The sequence below is a fragment of the Carassius carassius genome, chromosome 37 (genome assembly GCF_963082965.1).
Source record: "Carassius carassius chromosome 37, fCarCar2.1, whole genome shotgun sequence".
Lineage (NCBI taxonomy): Eukaryota > Metazoa > Chordata > Actinopteri > Cypriniformes > Cyprinidae > Carassius > Carassius carassius.
In genome coordinates, this window is record NC_081791.1 from 9936124 (window position 1) to 9961557 (window position 25434).

General features: G+C 35.6%; 1 protein-coding gene across 4 annotated transcripts in view; it reads right to left on the minus strand.

The window, feature by feature from the left end:
* LOC132117969 (extracellular sulfatase Sulf-2-like) overlaps window positions 1–25434 on the minus strand; it is a 164053-nt gene that overhangs the window by 88809 nt on the left and 49810 nt on the right. For all 4 annotated transcript variants that reach the window (XM_059527385.1, XM_059527389.1, XM_059527388.1 and 1 more), the window contains exon 3: window positions 5227–5287. The gene's annotated coding sequence lies outside the window, so the exon portion shown is untranslated. The remainder of the gene's footprint in view (window positions 1–5226; window positions 5288–25434) is intronic.

Below are 25434 nucleotides of genomic sequence, written 5' to 3' on the forward strand. Positions count from 1 at the left end.
GTGGACAAAAACCTTTAGAATTTCTTTACTAAAGAAATTTAGTAAAAAGATCTTCTGTAAATCTAATTAATATCCAAGGAATTAAGAGTACTTTACTAGTTTTAACATGAAATAAACATGAATGAACATCAGAAGGTTATCTCATTTCAATCATTGAAATATGTCAATACAGACTGTTCTTCAAGTTAAAGTCCAATGACGTTAATCTATTCACCTGTCTGGTCAGTTTGTTGGACAAAATGAAAGATTCAGCATTATGATTGGTCTGATTGCTTGTCAATCAAACTCCTTGTGAGGGGTCAATTGGAAGAGTTTAAAAGAAGAAATAATCACATTATGACATAAATACTCAGGCTGTGAGATAATATGTTGTAAGTATGAAACCTAAAACACAATTGCAAGATAGTCATAATTGAGAGAGTTGCAATTGTGAGATATTACAGTTTTTCTCGATTGGTTTGGCTCATTTCTTGAAACCGAGATGACATTCTCAAAATAACATGGACAAATCTCCAAACCACCTTGCAATTGTTCACAACAGAATGTCATTTTTCATTGGTTTTATCAAATTGCAAATGCTTTAGTACATGTCTCAAGTGACTGTGCTTTTTTTCAAATGATTATGTACAAGTAGCTACAGTTAGCACAATGAGCCCACATTTAGCACATTTTCCAAATAAATAGATCTTGCTGATCTAAACTGATTAGTTGATTTTTCAGTGAAATGGTTACTCTCTCCAAAACATATCAGCATGGTTTCATTGTGTAAGTCATCATATGCACAATTGTCTGTTCAACTGTCAAAATTAGTCAAAGATATAATACCATGAAAGAATTTCTTGGAACATTTGATAAATTTATGACAGTACTTGACAATCAATCAGCTTGGAGGTGGAGGGTGTATGAGCATCATGCTCAAGACCAGAGGGCCCTGCTGCATGCAATGGATGCTGCATGTGAGGACATCACAGGGGATCAATGTAGGGGATGGTTGAGACATTCACGCCGTTTCTTCCCTCGCTGCATCGCAAGAGAAAATATCCGTTGCGATGTGGATGAGAATTTATGGCCTAACAGAGAGCAGTTTTTTTGTACGAATAAAAATGTTTACAGTTTCCTTGAGTATGAGTGGTTTATTGGAGGCTGATTTTACTGTAAAATCTTTTAGTTTTATTCATAGTGGTATTCTGTTGCTAGACCTGTGCCTCAGTGACAAAACGTCTTAGCATTTTGACTTGCAGTGCTTAAACAATGCCAAAGATATAATGCATTTTGGGGGCATTGACTATTTATATGAGAAGGATATTTAGTTTTGACACATGGATAAACTGTTTTGGGAGAGATATGAGCTTTTGCAGGGGATCCATGGTGTTGTGCTAAACCATCCAGGTTATTTTGACAAAAGCACTAAATGAATGCACATGTGCCAAGGCAATTGAGAAGGATCTGTGCTATTTTGACTGTACTGACCTTTTATATGGGAAAGGAATCTGCTTTTGAAGCATGGAAGAAGAGTTTGGGGAAAGATATTTGATTTTGCTAGTGAGCTATAATGTTGAGCAGAACTGTAAGACTGTTTGGCCAAATGACCTTATGGTTTTGAGAATGTCATCTCGGTTTCAAGAAATGAGCCAAACCAATCGAGAAAAACTGTAAATGTACAGTCACATGTTCTACTTTTCAGTAAATGATTGCCTGCAAAATCCTGTCCTTTAAACACAAATCCACACAATATCCACACACAAATTTTGCAATGGGTTGAAGTTGGACAGGTTAACTACACTAAAGCAGCTTGGTGTGAAGGTGACTTCTGTTTGAGCTATGCTTCATACAACTCTTTAGACAGTTTTAGACATAACACACACACACATACACACACACACACACACACACACTTATATATATATATATATATATATATATATATATATATATATATATATATATATATATATATATATATATATATATATATATATATATATATATATATAAAACATCACATTTGGGAAATACTGGTTGCCCAAATAAAGTTTTTTCCCCACTAAACATATTTTCAGGCTATTGTTTCAATATTCCTGTGGTTTTCAGGGAAGGTCACTTCTGTTACAGATCCAAACATGACTTTTGATACATTATATAAAAGAAAACAATGGCTGGAATAATAAAACAGCACAGCGTTAAGTTCTTCCTGTCATTCTAGTGACTTTCTACCATTTCCTCCCTTTTTTACTTTTCTTCCGCCTCTGTTTCTTTACCCCGCCACCTATTTGGACAACAAACACTTGACGACAATCCAAATACTCTAAAATTGCACAACAACAACCAACATGTTGACTATGAAATGTGTTTGAAATCGAAAAGGAATGTGAGGTATAGGTGAATTCAGAATAAAAGAATAAAAAACCAGTCCATTGCAACAACAATGCACTGAATTAATTTGCAGATGACTGTTTTCTCTTCTTTGTAACACCACCTGTCTTTTGGATTTTCATAACCTGTGTTTCAGGACAGCCCATGGGGCATCCAGCTGACCTCCCGCTGGCTTTCATAAACCATGAAAGAGATTATGAAATTTATATAACCGCCACAGAGATCCGATGGGGATTACTGTATGTGAGTTCAGTGTGCTGTGCAGTTTTATGAATTAAACCACACAAACCCTCCACATTGGATTATTCAGATTATTCACACTCAGTTAACTGTAGGGGCTGTATTGTTTTAATAATGAATCAATATTAACAGATGGTCTGATGTTTAATAAGGCAAAAATGGATGACTGGTTATGAGCAAACAGATTTTTTATTTTTTGGTTAAAGACTCTCTCCCTTCCTCTTCATCTACCTTCCATGCTTCAGATTTTGAAAAAAGATATGATGATTACACTAAATTCTGAATGAACAGATGGTTTGGCTTTTGGGAAAACTGCCATTTTTAATGGCTTCCCTCAAACCGATCCGATTGGGTGTCTTGTTGAAAAGCTCCCTCCATTTTTTTGCAGTTTAGAGGTTATCTCATTTAGACTAATGGCTGAATAATGGCTTTGGTCTAATACTAGAGGCTAAGGTTTGTTCGGCCATCCGTTTAAGAAATGCCAACAAAAGAGGGAATTAAAGCAAATAGCCTGTATTTTCCTGTCCATTTACACTGCTTGTTGTACAACTGAACCATAACTGTGCCTCATACATGTAATTATGGTAATTAGGGTTTAGGCAGTTATGTACACAAGCCCACATCTGTGTTGATCTTTGAGGGAAGATGTTGAGCTATATTAGCTGTGCTCAAATTACACACTGTGCAAGGGTTGCCATGTAATTCAGATAAGCAGACTTGAACTTTGATTTTAAACTGACAGCGACTGGATGTTGAAAATAAAGTGATTTCTAGGTTCCTTCAGTATTTCCATCATAATGAACAAAAAATATAATTGTTGTCTGAGGACAATTGTTAATTTCATTATCGGTTTACACTGCATTATCAACATGCTTTCTGTCAAACTCAATGTGTGATGTGCTGCCAAAGCATTTTGCAGACCTACAACATCCTACTTTACAAAACCACCAGATCACCAACCTACAAATGCTTATAAATGTGGTTTTAAAATAAATATTGTCCTTCTCACTTTTCTATTCACACTGAGGGCACATTTGAAGAGAGTTTAAGTTTCTCACAGCTATTTGACTCAGATGTGTGCGTATATGTGTGAAACAAAGTGAGGAGGACAGATATATACAGTAACAGGAGAGGAAGTGAGAAATAACACACTAGTAATGAATACAGAAAGTAGCTTAATCACCTTTTGCATGCCATCACTGAAAATCTCTTCTCTAGAGCAACAAATACTCCTGTACTCCCATATTTTTAATAATCCAAATGCAGGGAAAGACAGGGCAGGATGGAGACACACGTAGCACATAGAGACGTTTAACACTGGACAAAGGAACATAGGGCAGACAATACTTTAAATACAGGACTAAACAAGGTAATGAGACACATCTGAAATGTGACAATCACACATGGGAGAAACTGGTTTACGGGGAGCACGTGGGGAGAAAAACACAACAAATCACCCCTCAAGGAAGGCACGTCCTTGCGCCGTAGATACAACAAAGGAAGGAACGGGTGGGAACTTGGAATCTATATGTTAATCCAAAGTTGTCCAGTTGCCAGATCCTGCGTGAAACGCATCCTACTCAAACAATTGATAATGAACATAAAAATTACAACCCATTTGTGACCTCAACCTGGCAACATAAACTCAGCTGCGCTGTTGATATATGCGCAGGTAGCAAACAGGGGAATCAAGGGAAATGGGAGGAGAAGATTTGAGTGGTGCTCCAGCAAATAAATAAATAACAAAAATTTAATATATATACATGTAAATTGAACTTTAAAAAGTCTATGCATGACCTGGTGTTTTATTCATATCTGAAATGAGGAGATGTGAGCGTTACACATGCTAAATCGCTAAACACTCACGCAGTCTATGTTTTATAATACTTGGTTTATATATGGTTTATGTGTGTTTTTCAAGTAATTTCCAGGTAATAAATAAAGTATCTGAATGATGCAGCGCTAACCGACATAGCATTTATTACAGTAATCTATAAAAATTAAACAATATATTTTCTGCCTTATTCCATGATAAAAAGCATAAGAGAGAGAGAGAGAGAGAGAGAGAGAGAGAGAGAGAGCCAGAGCGAGAGCGAGAGAGAGAGAGAGAGAGAGAGAGAGAGAGAGAGAGAGAAATGCCCCGATCTGCAATAGATTTTTTTGTGCCTAGTTCAGTCACTTAGAATTAGAGGACGGTTTTGTGGGGAGGAGATGGTTTTGCTGTTTATGAGAAAGTTGTTTACATTCGTCAGATTGGGCCCTGGACGCTTTGAAGCTTGTCTCCTGATAGCCATTAGCACTGGCCATTTCATTTCCCTCTCGGTCAAGGCCACCTCTATGGCCCCAGTATCCAGGCAACAGCATGAAGACACAACAAGGGTCATCGATGAGCAAGAAAAGCAGACCTCAGATGCCCCACAGCTGCCGTACAAGTCATTAGAGTATCTGTGTGGTTAGAAATACTCTAAGTGTGTGAGTGTCTGTTTGATGGTTCCTGTTTGGAAACTTTGCAGGAGTTTGATGGACAGTGTTTAGGAGGATGAAATAGTTACACTCAACTGTGCAGAGATGGAGAGACCACAACTCACTGGAGGAGTGCGTTTGATAGCTTACCTGACAAAGAGGAGATGATTGCTTGTTCAGACAACCAGTGGAGATGCACAAACCACATGCACTGAGGAGAAACAAAAACAATAAATTGAATCAGTATTTGCATATACAACTAGAATTGGCTACTTGAAATTATATTTTTGCCAAATGAAGAATAAAACTAAAGTTGGTAACACTTTAGTATAGGGAACAGTTTACCTCAGTTTGGATCACTATTACCTTGTCGCTTATTGGCAAGTATATTACTGTAATGACACATTGTCTGTTTATTAGTACATATTCTGCAAGACCGAATACTACATCCCTAATCCCGCCAAAAACCAGAACTTGAAAACTACCTTACTAACTATTACTAAGCAGCAAGTTAGGAGTAAACTGATGCAAAAGTTCTAGTTAATAGCGACAATTAGATCTTAAATTAAAGCCAAATATTGTGTTGATTATGGTTTCAACATGTCACTTACTTTACAGCCTACAGTAACTACCAAACAATGCTTCTCTTTGAACTAATTCAATTACAATTGGATCTTACAATATTCAACAATGACCAACAATATATATATATTTTTTTTTCTAAAATACAACTTTGTTGTGAATATGTCTCTCTAAGTATAAGTAAACATGACATGTGGAAGACAAAATAGACAAAAGGGCCACAATTCTACAATTTATAATTTTGAGGCCACATGTTATTAATTAACTCCCTTGTTTTAGTTAAACTGTAGCCACAAATTACTAATGACTTCCCACAATTTATGAATTCCTGACTTTGTTCCTTTTCACAGTCACAATTTAAATAAAATAGGGAATTAATAAGTTGTGGCCACAATATCTTGTTTCCATGTCATGTGTGGGGCTTGGTAAAAAATAAAAAAATTAAAAAATAAATAAAAAAAAATAAAAAAATAAAAAAATAAAATAAAATAAAATAAGATTAGGGCTGTGAGTCTAAAGCATTAACTTAATTAGTTATGTAAAAATAATGCAATTAAAATATTTCAACACAGTCAAGGCACTAGCCCCGCCCACAGACAAGTAACATCATCTTACATTTCATACAGTTCCCTATTGACAAAAATTATGCAGCAGATGCAACAAATGCGGTTATGCCCTAAAATTGTGTCTACTCGATATTTTCTCATTTAACCCAAAATAGCTTTAAATAATCTTTTGTGGGTATTTTCACAGTCAAATTTATTTTGCCATTAACTAGATTAATTAATCAACACATCATGTCAACAATTACACTAAAAATTCCAATCGACTGAAATACCTAAAAAAGATTTCATTTCAAAATTATGTAAAACTAAATTATATGCATTTTATTGTAAAATGTTTTTTTTTAATTTGTGAATAAAACAAAGATAGATAGAGTATGTACTGTATTAGAAGAAAATACCATTTCAGTCTTTGTATTTAAAATGTCATGTTTAATTCAACATGTTACATGATGCTTTTTTTAAATGAATTGTGAACTGGCTAGCAATTTCTGAGTGAAGTCTGTTTCTGCACCAAATTTCTATTCATTGTAGGAGGACATCTATCTCTGAACCTTTGGTTAATATTTCTTGGGTATAATGTGAGGTAGGACCACCATTAATGACACTAACTTATTCTTGGCATGTTAGAGCAGGTCTTCAGACTAATTACAACTTTCTGTTTCCAGCCTAAATTTCTATACACAAGACTCTGCAATCATGCGCAACTCGTATTGTCTCATCATACAAATTTTAACAGGGCTACAGATATAAAAACACATTCCATCAATGCATAAAGGATGAAATATACATTAGTAAATGATTATCAACAACAGCAGTAAAGCACACATGCCCGGCCCTGAACGGTGTGGGTGCGTTCATGTGCACAGTCCCCCGTGTCCCATTTTTCCCTTTCTTTTACTCAAGTATAGAGAGCAATGGTGCAATTTCTCTTATTTTTCAACCAAATAGATCAGAAGGGAGTCATCAAAGCCCCTCCACCGAGCATAAATCAAACAGGACACGCGGAGGAAAGGCAAGGACACGCACATGCTCAGATGGAGGCAGGCAAAGTCACACAAAGACAAGTGTACGTATGCAAACTAGGAAGTGATGTCGCAGTGGCTAGTGGATCCACACATGCAGAGGAAGCTGTGAAGCCACACACACACACACATCATCATCACCTCCAGTCCTTCTGTAGGATGGAGTTTTAATGATGACAGAACAGGGAGAGAGGAAACATCTTTATGTGCAGATGCAGAAGTGGGTCTTCATGAACTCTGCATACGATGAGGTTTTCATAGGCTTTCTTTATTCTGCAACATCCGCTCTCTTCCTACTCTCTCCTTCTATTTTTTTTTTCTCTACACTCTCCCACAGAAAACAGTATATTTAGTAGCCCTATAATACAAGGTCTCCATAAATAATACACAGCAGGTGAGAATTCAGTTTCCATATACACTGTGCTGCCCAACCATAGATCATGTCCCAGAGACATCAACTGACATTAAAGGGATCATCGGATGCAAAATTTACTTTACATGTTGTGTATACATCCGACCGACCTATAATGATAAAAATCCACACATTGATTATTATTATTTATTTTTTTATCCATATATTCCCAAATCAGACTGTTCCTAGATTACTGTCAGAATGACGTAGTTCTGCACAGGCCCCTCCCACAATAGTTGATTGACAAGGCCGTTTTACCTTAGACCCGCCCTGAGTGAACTGTGTGCTGTCCGCCATTGTGTAGACTCCGGTGCGGGGGAAGACAAGAATGGCTCAGATTAAGTGAATGAGGTGTTTTATTGTTGGATGTAATGAACATAGCAGTCGACATTTACTCCCAACATTTGAGACGCTGAAGATGCAGAGGATTCATTTAGTTTTTGAAGGGAATGCGCCGATCCCAATCTGCCTAAATGCATTTATGTTTGTGTGAATCATTTGCGATCCAGCTTCATCTACAGAAGACGCGAGTATAAGGTTTTTTTTATGAATCTTTGCAAATCGCCTTTCCTAACAATGTGCTCATTACCCCACAGAAGAGAGGGGTGGGGTCAGCAGAGCTCATTAGCATTTAAAGGGAAATGGATTTAAATGGCTTCCTGAAAACAGCTGATTTTGACACGGGTGCTTTTTACACTACCATTGAGACATTTTTACCAAAGTATGTTACAGACTTTCCATTAAGACCCTAAAGAATCATATCAACTTGTGGAAAGTTGGCATCTGATTACCCTTTTAATTATACACAACATATCAGTATAACATATCCATATCAGAAATTGTTTAATTTGACAGATATTTCCATCTATCAGTATTGGTTAATATTGTATAAACCTTTGCAGTAATTTAACATTCACTGTAATCAAGGTTATATATGTTGTGAATATGTTTCTTTAAATTCAAGTTCACAGTTTACTATAAGTTCATAGTTACTATTTTAGTTACTATTTAAAAATGTCATGTTTAATTCAGCGCATTACTAAATGCTTCTTTGAAATGACTTTTAAAATGAAGTTAAGCTTTAAAAATAGTAAAACAATAAAATTGTATTATTTTAGAAATCTTTAATTTATCATAAAATATTTTTATATATGCTATTTAGGTGTAATTTTTAGCAGATCTACTAAATCATTATTTCATACTGTGAATTAAGATATTGTGAATCCTGCATTTGTGTACCTTGCAGTGAAAGTCAAAAACACATAAACGGAGGTCTATATAAGAGTGCCGCTAATTTAATCTTAATCTGTAGTATATGAATGGTGTTGATCCAGGATGTTGTCATTGCGATTGTCACGTAATATTACGACCGTAATATTAATCTTCCCATTTGCTGATGTGTTGCATGATCTGTATTTTCATATATTCATTTTAATATATTTTATATGTCCCTCCATGGCATATTTAAGTCCCACTTGAAGGTCCACCTGTGTCCTTAATTTATCAGAAACACATCGGAAGAAGGTTTTCACTGACAGTTGTCATATTGAGACAGTGAGCAACTCCGTTTGTTTATCCGAGTAGGCAACAGTAACCAAAGGGGGAGGGGCTTACCGATAGGTCAGTTGTTGCCAGGACATTGCTATGCATTTGCTGAATTGAGTAGTTTTTAGCATGTTGCCAGAACAGACCAAGCCCAACAGTGTTGCCAAGTCCACAGTTTTCCCACAGTATTGGGAAAATGTGTCACTGTTGCCATGATTGTTTTTTAACTCATACAGCTAATTTGGAATAGCATTTGGGCTGGTTTTGTTTTGCAGACCTGGCAACCCAAAACCAAGTCACTACGGTATTGTGAGCCCTAAATATTAATAGGTGTATAAAACAGTGAGATTGTTTTAGCAGTTTTATTGTCTGTCTAACAAAAATCCATGAGCCCAATCATTTAGAAAAGTAAAAGCACATTTACTCATCCAGCCGCATGATTTGAGGTATTGTTTGCCTCTTCTTTACGCCACAAACGCTACAAAACATAATTTATTCACATGGCTAAAATCCCCACACAATATTATCAAAAAGATTCAGATGTTTGATTATGGCACACATTATACCGGTGCTGAATTTCTGTCATTGTGATGTAGCCAATGTATTTCTGAGTTTTATTGTTGGAGCTAATTGTGTGTTGAACATCTGTGCTGATTTGCAAGTATGAGACAAATGTCAGACCATCTGCTACCCAATAGACTAATGAGAATAAAACATCTCACACACGCACGCACACACATCAATTTTTAGCCATCCTATTGTGGCTTGCATTACCGCTATATTTTATACAACAATCCCCAGACAGCCATTCAAACATCTTTATGCGTCCAATGTGTCTTACAGAGCGATTTGATTTGTAGAGGGCAAATCAACCCTACAGATCGAACCTCACTTTTTATCCACTTATGCGGCAAATAAGATCTGTGAAATATTACTCAAACAGCTATGAAATACGGATCTTGGGCCATTGTCCACTTTCCTGTCCATTAACACCAAAAATGGCCTCTTATACCTGAAAGGAAAGCGGCACCCATGAGGAATCTTGCCGTACAGAAAACGTGCCTGTGGCCAACTCACTGAAACACACGAACTCATTGAAACACATTTACTGGCATGTTTCCTGTCTAACAGCGTCCGGCTACATGCATAATGCACGAGGTGAGAGCAGCTGAGTCTTGAAAGCAAGAATAAACACGACGTGTGAAACAGACTCCATGATAACACTCGTGTTAGCAAGCGACAATGTACTATTTCTCATTTTGTCTTTGCCTCTCTGTCTGCCTTTAATTCTCTCTACTTCCTCTAAACTAAATGAGGGTGATTCCACACCTTTATTTGTGTGCTGACAATCACATCCAAAATAGTTCATACTGTAGTTTAAAAAAAGAGAGACCAGTCTTTCAGTGAGTCTTTTTTGACTAAAAACAACTAATAACAAAAATCCACAGGCCTTGAGGCAGATGATGAAAATTCTGCTATCATTTACTCACACCTATGTCATTCCTAAGCTATCTGATTTCCTTTCTTCTGTGGAACATAAAGGTTTTGCAGAATGTTGACAAGGGAATGAAAAGATATTGATACCACTAGCTGGCAGATATTATTTTTAGATAAGTCATGGTGGATTTCCTCTATTTTTATAATTTATATATTTAAAAAAATACTATAATTTTTTTATTATTAGAGGGGTTATATGATGTTGCTAAAAAGAACAATATTTTGTGTATTTGGTGTAGTGCAATGTGTTTACATGGTTTAAGGTAAAAAAAAACACCTTATTTTCCACATACTGCCCCACCTTTCTGAAATGCGTCAATTTTTACAAAGCTCATCATTCTAATGTATGCTGATTGGTGTATGCTGATTGGCCAGCTATCCAGTGTATTGTGATTGGCTGAATGCCTCAAGCATGTGATGGAAATGTTACACCCCTAAACATACTGTGATGCCGTGTGTCCCGGCTCAACGAGACAAAACCAATAAAACACATTCCAAACAAGGCATTTGTTACATCCAGTGGGGACATAATTGCTGATTATAATGACTTATACTGTCTTTTTACACGCTGCGTTGCGTATGAATATTTGGGTTGAACTGTTCTAGAACAGTGTTGTAAATTAACTTAACCACTGATTTCTAGTTGTGCCCTCTTTTGGAAGACAATGCAAGGATAGTATTTTCGTGTTCACAACAAAACAGCATCTCCAGAACATGGCAACAGCTAGAATAAAAGTTACCCCTTCTTTCTTTGCGTGAAAATTTTGGGCGGCGTTATGAAAATATTCCCACCTCGTGATGCAGACGTGAAAATGAGAAATGTTGCCAGTGCAACTAACCGAACTAAAATAAGTGTAAGCATTAGCATTACTAAAACTAATTTAAAATAATGCTAATTCATAATATTTATACTATACTAGTAAATAACAGTTTATAATTATGTTGTGATGCTGATATAGCAATTAAAATTACTGTTTTTTTTTTTGGGATAAAGCAAGATTTTAATAATCAGCCGTGACATGAAAATAATTATCAGTTTAAATGATGCAGTTTAAAAAAAATTACCATCTTGCATTTGTGTTCTCTGTTCTACTTGTTTTCTTTTTATAATAAAAGAATGACTGCATAACACTAGTGTTATCTATTATTTTTACTTGTTTCTTTTTATTTATTTAAAAAAGGACCCTCTATCACTAGCATTGTCTATTCTTTTTTCTATTCAATGTACTTGTTTTCTTTTTATTTATTATAAAAAAACCTTGCTTTGTGTACTGCATTAGACTAACCAGGACTTGTAATATCACTTAGATATATTTTTGCTCTTTTGTTGGGCTTTATTGCTTCATTTGTAAGTCGCTTTGAATAGAAAAATCTGCTAAATGACTGAATGTATTGTAATATAATATACCGGTGCAGCTTTCATGTTCATGCTGCTCTTTTCCATACACTGAAAATGAATGCTAATTTTAAGCTACCAAAAAAATAAAAAAGGAACACCACAACCAAACGAAACAGCAAAAGAAAAAATGTAAAGAAAAGGTGCAAAAAGAAAAAAAAACATACTGGAGAGAAGCTGTCAATCAAAGCAGGCAATCTCTTTTTGCCTGCTGGGATAACAGAGCATTTGATGGTCCTGTTGGCAGGATCAGTGCCACTCTGTGGTGCGAGAACAGCGCATCCCCTTGAAGGAACGCTCCAGGTTCAATACAGCATAATCTCTATTGACAGCATCTGTGGCATGTTGTCGATTACTGCAGAAAATAATTTAGACTCGTCCTTTAGATAGTGAAAACAAACATCATGTTTGCAGTAATGCATGTATGATGAAAGTCTATGGGACAAGGCACTTGAAGAAACTGTTTTAAAGAGGATATGTTAAATGAATTATTGCCCTGAACACACATTAATTTCCAACTGCTTTTGAGTATGATTTTTTTTCTTTTAGTAACCTACTGAAAGAAAAAAAAATCTTCATACTCAGAGTTGGAAATGAATGGGTGTTTTAACGCCAGCAAAATTAACAAAAACAATAAATTTTGTGCCCCTGCACAATTCAACGAAATACATTATAGATGTTGCAAATAAAGGCGAGAATAAAAAAGAATGAAGAGTGTTGATTGCAGCATGCGATTGGGCGAAAGAGTTCCTTTAAACAGATTTTGCTCTTGTTGGAGTTGGTCATGCAAATTCGCTGCACTAGCTAACAAAAATCAGATCACTTCACCACCAGGGGTGCGTTCTCCGAAACTACCTTAACGCTACGTCGTTCTTAAGTTGTACCTTAAGAAGTACCTTATCGTTAATACGTGGTTTCCGAAACCTTCTTAGTTAAGTATACCTTCTGTAAGTCATGCGTTCGTAAGGTTGGTCTGGAGCGCTCTTAGCTATACCTTATCGCTGCTTACGGTTCATACCGCTAGTGGCCACCACTACGCAAAAAGATTTTTTACATCGCAGTTTAATTACACATAGAAAATTTTATATGAACTTTTAATATAAAATCTGATTTAGAATTAAAATTACATTTTTACTTTACTTTAAAATTATACACATAAAATACTTAAGTTGTTATAGCCTACACCCAGTGTATGGAAGTGTTTTCATTAATAAAGTTTCCATACACTAATGGTTGTTAGCTTTTTTAATTACTATCCTAAGGCACATCAGCTGGCGAACCATTTGACAGAAAAGGCTTAGGAGTCTATATAAAGAAAGATTAGTTTACACAAACTTTATAGCTATGGCAGCGAGACAGCGAGTACTTGTTTTAAATCAAAGACGGCGGCGTCCGCGGAGCCAGTTAGTGTATGTCAACTACTTTATAAGAGAACATTTTAGTCCACTGACTACCATGTCAGAAGAGACCATTGTAAAAAAAAATTGCCTGCCACGGGAGCAAATTCTGCAGCTCTTGCATCTTGTTGGCCCAGATTTGTCAAGACAAACTCGACGAAGCTACCCCCTCAGCCCCGAAATTCAGCTGCTGGCGGCTCTTCGTTTTTATGCTGTGGGGAGTTTTCTGGAGGTTGTTGGGGATGGATATGGGCTGAGTAAGACCTCAGTGTGGCTGGGCGATCTCTTTTTGCGGACTTTTTCCCCCGACATAGTGAATGTCGGTATGTCTCTCATGTTTGCGCTTTTATTGAGGAAATCATCCAATTACACAAATGAGCGATTTACGCCAATAATGTGATACGGCTGGTGGATAATCAGCATACGTTGTGGAGAACATTAACACACTTATGGCCGTGAGGGTTTGGGATTGTACACTTGCTAAATTATAAACACATACTCATATTTATTTCTGCATGTACGTATTTCAATAAGCCCCGATAAATGCAGTTTGTACTATTTCTAAAACGCTTCTTTATAAAGAACATTGTTTTCTCAATACTTTACCTTTACCGCTGTGAAGGAAAGAGCGCACAATCGATCATCGAGGCGTCGATATCAACCTATTCAGCGCCTCCACCATGGACAGCAACTGCTAAGGTCGAACTTAAGAAGGTTTACCTTAAGCTACATCCTAAGGTATAGTTCGGAGAACACACGTAGCAAAGGTATACCTGTAGTTAAGGTGTACCTTTTGAGTATTCGTAGCGCGCTAAGAGACAACGTTATCGGAGAACGCACCCCAGATCATTTGACTAACAGATCGATTTTCACATTTACAATAAGATCTGCTCACGTTTCATCAGATTTCTTTTATGTGTTCTTTTGCAACCAATCACACAGGTTTCTGCTGCGCTTATGCATGCAACAGCCAATCAGAGGCGTTTAGATTAGTCACCACTGAAAACGCCATATCAGATACAGCTTCTTTTCCACCTTTACAGTGTTAATGGTGGTAAAACTGAATTTGTAATAGTACATATTATTTTGATTGATTGAAATAATTGGTCACATAAAAGACATTACAGATGATTTGAAGTTCATTTCTGACCCGTCTCAGTAGTACATCAAGTTCCCTAAAAACTAGTTAAATACTGTTAAATCAAACTTGTGTGACTGAAAATACACTCCCAACTCAATTAAAATTCCTCCCTGTTTTTTTTAAATCAATTTCTTTTTTTCCATTTCTGCGTTGGCAACTTCTGCGAAGAAGAACCAAAAATTCAGTTCAGAAAAAAAACAATTATTCTTTACTCAGCGCCACAGAAAAAAAAAAAAAAAACACCCAAACTGAACCTCCCTCTCTTGCACTCTGTAAACCCACTGAATAGAAAAATGGGTTTCAAATTGCCAAAATACAGCAACAATGCCTCAGTAAGAGCCAGATGCGGATGAAAGACTTATTATAAATTCCGGACATGCGCTTAAAGTAATACACCTTCCACATGCCCAGAGCAAGTGGATCCATTTAGAAAAGTAACAGTAGGGAAGCACAGCAGTTTCTACTGGTTACTGAAAATGTGTGTGTGTGTGTGTGTGTGTGTGTGTGATACATGCAGAGAGCGGCTTTAGAAGGACTTTCAGGGTTGAGGGAATCGGTTTTCTGTGGATTAGATGTTGCCATGCACTGTTGCTCTGGATTATTTCTGGCTCCTCAGGAGCACAACTACTAATGACATTAGCAACATCATACCACCCACCGTCCCTCATGGATAAAAACGCACACCTCTCTGAGACTTATTGTGTTGTATGCTTCACCAGCTTACAAAAACAAGCCGTGTAACCTCAGGGCGACAATGCTCCGGGGAATTGATCATAGCCCAACCAGGTTCTCAAAAGCATCAAAAGCAGGTGTGGTTCACAGATGCATTCCACAGACACAACACACCCAGAGTCTGTGTGATTTTTAGTCTCTATCAAAAGCAACACTTAGCCACATGGCAGTGTTAGGGAGTAAATAGCTAAAAGGAGCAACACATCCATCTCAACTACACTTGTCAGTTTTTAAACTTTTAACCTGTGCAAAACCAAACCAAACTGATACACATAACTATGGTGTGTTTAGGTCTTCGTTTTAAATAGAATTATAGGCTGCTCATTAATGTTTGTTTTCCACCTGATCAAACTAAACAGTGTGTATTTAGTATCTGTGAATGTCTTAAAACATTTTTGAAAGTTGCTTTAAAATGATTAAAGTATTCAATTAAAGCATTTTATTTTTATTTTTAATAAATTAATAATATTCAAAGAAATTATAATAAAAATATTTATAGTAAATTATTTTACCATTTTATTAGCTAGAATTTAAATCTAATTTGTATTACATTATATTATTTTATAAATGTAATATATCATTATTAATAATAAAATTAATATTTTGATTTCATTTTAATAATACAATATAATAATCTTATTTTAACCCTTTTTCGGGGAAAAGCTTTGACGTGCCCTGACATCTGTACTTTTTTTCAGTATCTTAAAAACATATTAATAACCAAGTTTGATGGAAGAACTGTAAATAATAAATGTGAACAACTATGTAGTTAGTTGCTCTTTGCTAGCTACTGTTTCAATCAAATTGTTTCTTATTTTAATATTAAGAGCAGCTTAGAAATGGAAAAGAACATGAATGAATGAAAAAGGAATGAATGAATGAAGGAAGCATTTGTGTTGAACATGAAGCTTGTGTTGACTTTTTCTGCAATATGCTAAACATATGCATGTGGGAGAATGTTGTCTTACATGAAGTCAAGCTAAGTTAAATTTGGGCAAATCCAGAAATTCGATAAAATATATTCTCTTTACATTAACAAAAGTTTGTCCTCATCTGAGTGTGTGTGTGTGCATTTGAGCTGTCATACCAAATGAAACAATTAAACGGTCTGTTTTGTGGGTTTAATGAGTTTGTTTACACTCATCTCTAAACAGAGTATCAGAGCCAAAGGCTACACCAAGAACATTTAACAAATATTGTCTCTTGTGACAAAGAACACACACACAACCTCCATTCCTCCAGCTCTCATCCATCTCAATTTTCCGCTCCCTTTTTTCTCTCCCCATATTAGGTGTTTGCAAACCCTCAGGATAATGCAATGTCAAGTTACATTCAGCAGTAAATGAGCAAAAAAAGAAATAGATAAATTCAAAGACACAAAAGTTAAGCATACTGACAGGAAATTAATGATATTTCTGTCGCTCCTTTCACCCAATTTATTTTTCTTGATACGTGAGTGGAGTATGAATCATGTTTGAAGACAGAAGATTGATGAAAAAAAATCTGTCTGTATTTTAGAGAAGGAAGTAGAATCAAAAAATCTGACTTCTCTCCACAAGAAACCCTTCCTTCAGGACACCTGAGAGGCAAACCCAACAGGAAGCTGAAGAGTTCTCATTAGCCCTCTTCTAAACTATTGAGGACACCTAATTACTCACTTTACTTGATTACGCACAATCACTATTGCAAGCAGAATTAACAGCTTGTCTAGACACAGAAGAGACCGTGACTAAAAAGAAGAGATGGAGGAAGGAAAGGTTGTAAATTTGCAAGAAAAACTGATATCATGCCCTAATGTCATTTCAAACACATTTGACTTTTTTTCCTTCCACATAAGAAATAAATGGAGTATAAATACCCTTTCTGTGCAGTTACTGTATAATGAATGGGAACTGGAGCTTCACCACAAAAACACCATAAAAGCAGTCCATACTCGTGACCAAAACAATTGTCAAGACACGAGCGTGTTCAGCCGTGCTTTGCTTATGTGTTAGCAGATAAGAGGTTGTGAAATATGACTGGTCAAAGGCATCAGCTGACCCATAAATCCAAGTGAAATGCCAAGGTCAGTGTGGGCCAGTTAAACAGCACCACACAAAATGATGGGTTGAGCTGGTAGTGGTGTGAGTGGAGAAACAGACAAGATAAATATAGTAAAAAGCCAAATAATTCAGAACTTCAAAGCACGTGATCAGATAAATGTGTTGAACCCGACATAAAAAAACACACTTACATAGCCAACAAAACATTAGTAGCTTTTCTCATGTAGTCATATTGCATATTGCTCTGTTCACAGTAAATGCTGCTCCACACAAACTGCTTTCATTTACATGTCTGGAGCATCTCTAACTCCATCTCTGCATAATATTGTGAGTTTTGATTTACTATAATGTTCATCTGGGAGCGCAGCATGCTCCATTTCTTCAGATTTGTAAGGTAAATAATTTATTAATATAAGCAAACACAGTAGAATACATCAATGCATTTCTCAGTATGCTAACTGTTCATCGTGATTGCGAAATAAAAGCTCAAAGCCTCATTCTAAGTTTACACGTTTTAGATTTATGCATTTAGCAGATGCTTTTATCCAAAGCGACTTACAGTGCATTCAGGCAATCAATCATGTGTTCCCGGGGAATCGAACCCCCAACCTTGCGCTTGATAGCGCAATGCTCTACCAATTGAGCTACAGGAACACTTTTAATTTTTAATTTTAAGTTTTAATGTCCACACATTAAAGAAATTACAGTGACTGTTGCATTTCTGTCTTAAAGAAATATTAAGAATATTAAAGATAAAGTGGACATTTGAATTAAATGTTGTTTAGTTTTGTTAATATTAAAAAATAAATGTGATGTAATGTTTATAAACAATTGTCAGGCCGTTGGTGACCTCTGTGGGCATTTATGTTAGCACTATTGTTTCTAAAACATTGTGTATTTTAACAGTTTTGTTCAAATAAAACTACAAGATTGCTAGCTTTTGATACTACTGCTTAGGTCTATTTTTATTGCCACACACACACACACACACACACACACACACACACACACACACACACTCACATATATATATTAATTACGTGATTAATCGTCAGAATAATCAGCTGATTAATCGATTACCAAAGTAATCCTTAGTGGCAGCCTGTGGCAAAAAAATAAATAAAAATAAAAACCTTTAAACCCCATAATGCACTGAGCTTTATCATGTGACTCTGAAGACTGGACTAATGATGTTGAAAACTCATCTTGGCATCACAGGAATAAATAACATCTTAAAATATATTCAGATAGATAACAGTTATTTTAAATTGTAATAATATTTCACATTATTACTGTTTTTACTCTATTTTTGATCAAAATAAATTTAGCTTCGGCAAACATGAGAGACCTCAAGAATATTAAAAAACTAGAAGCATTTGTGTTGTGTGGCGTATATTTCAAATTAAGCAAATTCACTCATGGCCATGATTCAGAGTCAGTATAAGAGATGAGAACCACTGGGAAGAAAACAATGGAAGAGCAGTTCAGCATGAACTGATTTAATAACCGAAGTTTCTCTGCTTATCTCTCAACCAACAAATCCACTATTCACCCACAATGTCACTCTAGTCTATTACTGTAAATAATATCCATTGTGTCATGGCCATAAGTTCAGAGAAAGCATACCTGGACAAAATTCAGGGACAAAAATAAAAAGAGAAGCAATCATTTCCGCCTGGAAACCAAAGGACTCATAGATTTTAATTTATTACATACCTTGTACGTCAAGGTGAAAGTCTGTCATCGCTTTTAAATACTAGCATGCTTTCTAGAGCAAAAAGGATCAGGTCTTTCTGCTGAGTCAGGGCTGGTGCCCTGCAGGCCACTGTAGCAGAGCTGTATTCATTACCTTCTATTCCTTTGAGACACAAGCTTTATTAGACAGCAACAGATGGGTGGGGCACGAGTTGAATCCAACGGAAATTTTGATGGGAGAGACGGGTGCTTTATTATCAGAGAAAGAGCAGGAAGACAGGGCGTGATGTAATGAAAAACAAGTTTAATACATTGTGCATCAGATTTCTAATGCAACTGACATCTGAAAGAGAGAAAGGAAGTGAAAAAGAAAGAGAAACAGAACAATTAAGGTTTCCACTTCAATGTGGGCAAATCTACTTTTGAAGGGTATAAAGCATTATGGTGGAGCCATGGCATAATGACAATAATACAATGGCACCACTGGCTCAGAATTTTAATTTTTATGTGAACTAACTTCAAACTTTTCTTCTCAAAATCCCTTCTGAGGTGAACAAAGTTACATACTCCACAGCATTACCCACAATATGAGTCATTTCTATATTTCAATCTGGGGTGGTTTACAGGATGTTAATAGCATCAGCACCTCCGCCAAAATTGAGAAGATCAGTCATGCTCTGCCCTCATAGTAAGTGGTGGTGGGTGCCATAAATAACAGCTCCAGCCTTTATTGCATCAAAATGCTGAGTCTGTCTTGTTGCTTTTTACATCAGTTCACTCAAACTCAATGATAAATGACCACTTTATTTAGTCCCCAAACCTTAAACATCTGTTAAAAGGCACATCTAAAAACAAATTCAGTTGAATAAAAATGCACCTTCTACTAAATTTCATTGATTGTAGCCTAAATATGTGTTTTTCTTTCAGATTAAGATACACTCCCTGTGATTTGTAATCTTACTTAATTTGACTAAATACTCTGTGAAGTCCATTCGACAGGGCACAGTGAGTAATCAGAACGTAGCCCAGGAGTCTTCACATGTTAGAGGGCAGCATGAGATACCTTTCCTCAAACTATACAATGTCTAAAATTTGAAATACCTCAAAAATGAAGATTCCCCTAATAGAGCTATGTTTTATTCTTTATCCAAGCATTGCATTACAAGTAACCCTCAGTGACTATGATGGAGAGGCCTTCCGTTCCTCAGTACCGTTGCTTCACAGACAGGCAGGCAGGAGCCTTCAGGTAGCTCAGAGATCAATATTAGCTCTAAGCCCACTCTGGATGAGCTACACCTGAGACTAAATCACAGCAACACTCACTTTTAGCAGGCCTTAATTTAACAAACCCTTCTTGACTTGCTGACACAAGGAATTTCAAGTAAGATAGAAATAGGAGCTTAAGAAGGTATAGTTATATTTTCTATCTTTTATCTGGAGGTACTGGAGGTAATTAGCGTAAGTTGACTGGGACACAAAAGAAGAGTTTTGCAAAACCTAAAATCTCGGGGAGTGAAACTGGCAAAAAGACATGGGTGTTATCTGTTTTGAAGGGATCATCCCTGTTTGTGTCTGTGTTTATTTATTGTGAACACAACTAAACTCTGAATAAGCACTTTATTTGCTTTCATACAAGGGCATTGTTAAATTCTTGATTCCGATCGAAGGGTGTTAATTTTCTATAATTGCAGGTCAATGCAGGAGCTCCAGGTTGAACACACTGTTGTTTAAGTTGGCATGTCAGTTTGGAGTGTCTATAAGATTCTTAAAGGGATAGTCCTCCCCAAAAATGAAAATTCTGTTATTAATTACTCATTCATATATAATAATAATAATAACAATAACATATATATATATATACATATACATATATATATATACAGTACAGACCAAAAGTTTGGACACACCTTCTCATTCAAAGAGTTTTCTTTATTTTCATGACTATGAAAATTGTAGAGTCACACTAAAGGCATCAAGGGCTATTTGACCAAGAAGGAGAGTGATGGGGTGCTGCACCAGATGACCTGGCCTCCACAGTCACCGGACCTGAACCCAATCGAGATGGTTTAGGGGTGAGCACACACACACACACACACACACACACACACACACACACACACACACACACACACACACACACACACACACACACACATATATATATATATATATTTGGATGAACTATAGCTTTAATCTGTGTTGTAAGGACATAATTTAATAGCATTTCAATAAAGAAAACCTTGAAATATGTAATATGTCTTTAAATAAGTACTGTATAAACACAATGCCATTTTTTTATGAATACTTCATAGCACAAAAATACATATATAGCACTGTATAGCACTGATAATAATTCATTCAAAATTTACTGATCAACAAATCGGCATACTAGACATTTTTCCAGTTTTACTGTATTTTTTATTAATAGTCATATATATATATTCAAAATAATATATATATATATATATATATATATATATATATAGGCTAAATATAAGATAAATATTTGACTAAGCAATTATTTCTAACATGTTATTTGTTTCATTGTATAACATAAGATGACTTTATTCTTTAATTTCAGAATCACAGTAATGAAAACTTGGACTTGTATTCACTGGCAGGAGTCAGTCTTCTGTAATATTTTAACAAAAAAAAAAAAAAAACGACAACCCTGTGTTGAAATGAACCACAAAATGTCCAAATCATATCAGATTATCATATCATTAAATGCATTCAAATGACATTCAGCACCAATTTATATAATCCTATAATAATCCCCTGATCTTCTTAAACCCTTCTTTTAAAACATTCTTTCAGAAAATAAGGCCATTTCCTCATCTCCAAACTTGTCAACTCTTGAGCACTATTTTCTGATAGCTGGTCTGGTGTACAAAGTGAGCCGTGGATGAAAGGCTCTCTCCTCACCGGATTGCAGATGTATTAACCTAGTTATCAATGATTTGTCTCTTCCTGAGCGGTGCTTTTGCAAGTAATCAATTGGAAAACAGAGATGTCATATTAAAAGGCAATTTATTAACAAGGGTTCAACCTGTGATGCATACTGGTTTGGAAAACATCTTGCTGATATTTGGGGCATAACTATAGAAGGGGCTTGAATGCAGGGCAGATTGATGATGCTGTTGGTGTTGGAGGTCATGACCAAGCACTCAGAGTTAAAGTTCAAGATGATAAAATGAAAAGGTTGTGCCCCTAAAGAAAAACCCTGGGGAATAAATATGACAGGGTTACTTTTCACACCAGTTCCTAGTTGGCGTATATCCAGTTAACAAACAATTAACTATGACTTTCACTTTGATAAACTCCTAATTTGTTGCTTATTAATAGTCTGTTAGATGTTACATTTAGGTATTAGGTAGGATTAGCGATGTAGAATATGGTCAAGCAGAATATGTGCTTTATTATTATTATTATTATGTTTTTCACTAATAAACACTCAATATGTTAATAATAGGCATGCTAATAAGCAACTAGTTAATTATAAGAATTGGTCCCTATATTAAAGTGTTACCGAAATCCTATACTGAACAATATAAGTCCATATAATAATTAAGCACTTAAATCAGCACCTCGGAGTATTTCAATATATATCATATTACATTTTTGTTACTGTAATGCAATATTGTGTTGAAATACAGTAGGAAAATACTGTAATATCTTTAAAAAAAATAGTAATTTAAAAATACAATTGCCACAAATGTATGGAAGCTACAAAATATAATTAGTGACTTTTTATCAAATAATTTTGACTTTTCTCTCTTTCTCTCTCATTTTTCTTCTTCTGAGAATTACGGCGTACATATAATCATTAAATAGTGAGAGTCTGATTTTTTACATACTTTTGACGTTTTTGCAATTTTGACTTTATATATATATATATATATATATATATATATATATATATATATATAGCAGTTCAGTCTTTTCGTTGTTGTGGTTTGTTTCCACCAATAAAAATAAAAATAAAAAAGTAATTGTGACTTTCTATCTCACAATTCTGACTTTTTTCTTGTAATTAAAATGAAATCCGACTTATGAGATTTAAACTCAAAAAGGCCAGAATTGAGATAAAAAGTTTAAACAAATAAATTGATTTGAAAATGCCTCTAAGTAAACCATGAGGTACCAGAATACTAAAATATAATTTTTTATTTTTGATTTTGGGATGAAATTTGACTGGTTTTGTGAGATTCACTCAGAAAGTCCACTTTGTTCCTCTCCACACACTCAAGAACACATAATTCCAGATGAAGCAGGTGCATTATTGCTCGGCTGTTTTAATTATACATGAACCTTTGATCTGACTCATTAAAAGGATCAGATTAATTAAGGACGTTCATACACTCAATCACTCATTTACTCTCTGAAGTATCTTTCTCCATTCCATCAGTCATCTGACATCCATTTTTATTCTGTATGCACAACCTGCTCACCTGTCTCTCACTCCCGTTAACCCAGGACTGCTGACAAACTCACACAACAAAGCGCTGCCTGTCTGGATTTATGTATGTGTAAAATGGGTGAACTCCCTCCCCTCATACACACACAGATTCTGCTGCAGATGGCTGTGTAATCCATCAGAATGTCACAGGAGATATAAAAGGGATTGAAAAGCTCTGGCTTCTTTATTGTTTATTTATTAAAGACAGAGTCCAGAATGACCCTCCTCTTCCAACCCTCTCTCAAACAACACAGCTGAGGGGATCTCACAAAAATTGTCAAAAATGCTTGATAATATTTCATTTTGAAACTAAAAGATATATTCAGTATATAAATTATTTTTCTTAAAGAAAATTCAGCGTATTTTAGAAATATTTGGATGTTAAAAAATATTTTGAAAACTCCCACAAAACTTTATACATGATATATTTACTGAATTTAAAATAAAACTCTGCATTTGAACATAGATGTGGGGTTGTGTTTGAATGAGCTGTTTTAGGGGGGCGTGGCAAAGTCTTAACCTTGATAAAGAATATATTTTGGTTTTGAGACTTTAGTCTTTGCAACTTCAGGAATCTTAGCAATTCATGATCAGCTTGTAACACTCCAAAGAGAAAGGAAAACTTGAAATCCCATCATATGACCCCTTTAAAAGCATAAAATGAAACATCAAAGTCTCTCATGCACTTTTGTCAGCTTTAACATGAATTTTGTAGATTCTGCACCTTTAAACAGGAGTTTTCTTTACATTATAAGCTGTGAATGAAGGGAGCATTTTAACACTAAAACAATAAACACTTCCGCTATAAAAATTAGACCTAAAACACTGTTGTGACAAATATGAAAAAATATATAGTTATATAGTAAATAAATAATGATTTTACTCTTCGTTCTTTGTTTGTTATTTTCAGTTCAGAACACAGACATTGTCAGCTGTTTGGGGAATGAATATTTATTGTGTTTTGTGACATCCAAACTAACTGGTTATCCAAAAGATGGACGCTGGCAGGAGTCAGATGCTTTTTCTTGATAAAAAGTAAAATAAATTCATTTATAATATAACTGTCACAGTGTGCTACTGTGAGGAGCACAGTGACGAAGGAGAGGAATTCAAACATATTGGCTTTAATTACACCCAGGGGACAGGGGAAACCCACCTAGCAAGGGTTGACATACAGTATACAATGACAAAAAAGAACAGAATGGGCTAGAACTCAAATAGGGCAGATAATGAGGCGCAGACAGGTGAGGAGGATAACTAATAACAAGGAACACCTGGAACTAATAGAACTAAATGGGGACAGGAACAGGAAGGACCAAATAAGGGCAAGTAAGGCACATGGGGAGCAAAACACAGACAAAACAAGGAACAAAGTCTGACAATAACATCCCCACAATTTTGATGGTTGTTTTTACATATACTAATGGTAATGAGACAAAAAGGAAAAAACCTTTTAAACTTTTTAGACTATATATATATATATAAATTCTAATGAAACACTTTACACAACGTGATAACATTGTCACAAAAATATATTATGCTCCTTATAACAGGCTTAATTTTCTTAATCAAAAATATAATTAAATATTTTTTTCTTTTGATTTTGGGGAAATAAGGACCTGAACACGTTCTTCAAAAGATTCACTTTATTCCACATTTCGTTCTGAACTAGTAATAGGGGACGTTGCTGGCGGGGTGATCTAAGTGACTGGGAAATAAGTCTCGCTGAGACCCCTGGGGTGGCTGCTATTCCTGGTGGATACATCTTTCTCTCTCTCCCTCTCTTCCACACTCTTGCTGATATAATGGCCTTAACTACTGCCAAAAATACTATGCTCACTATCACACCCTAAAGGGGGGCTCTTTCTCTCT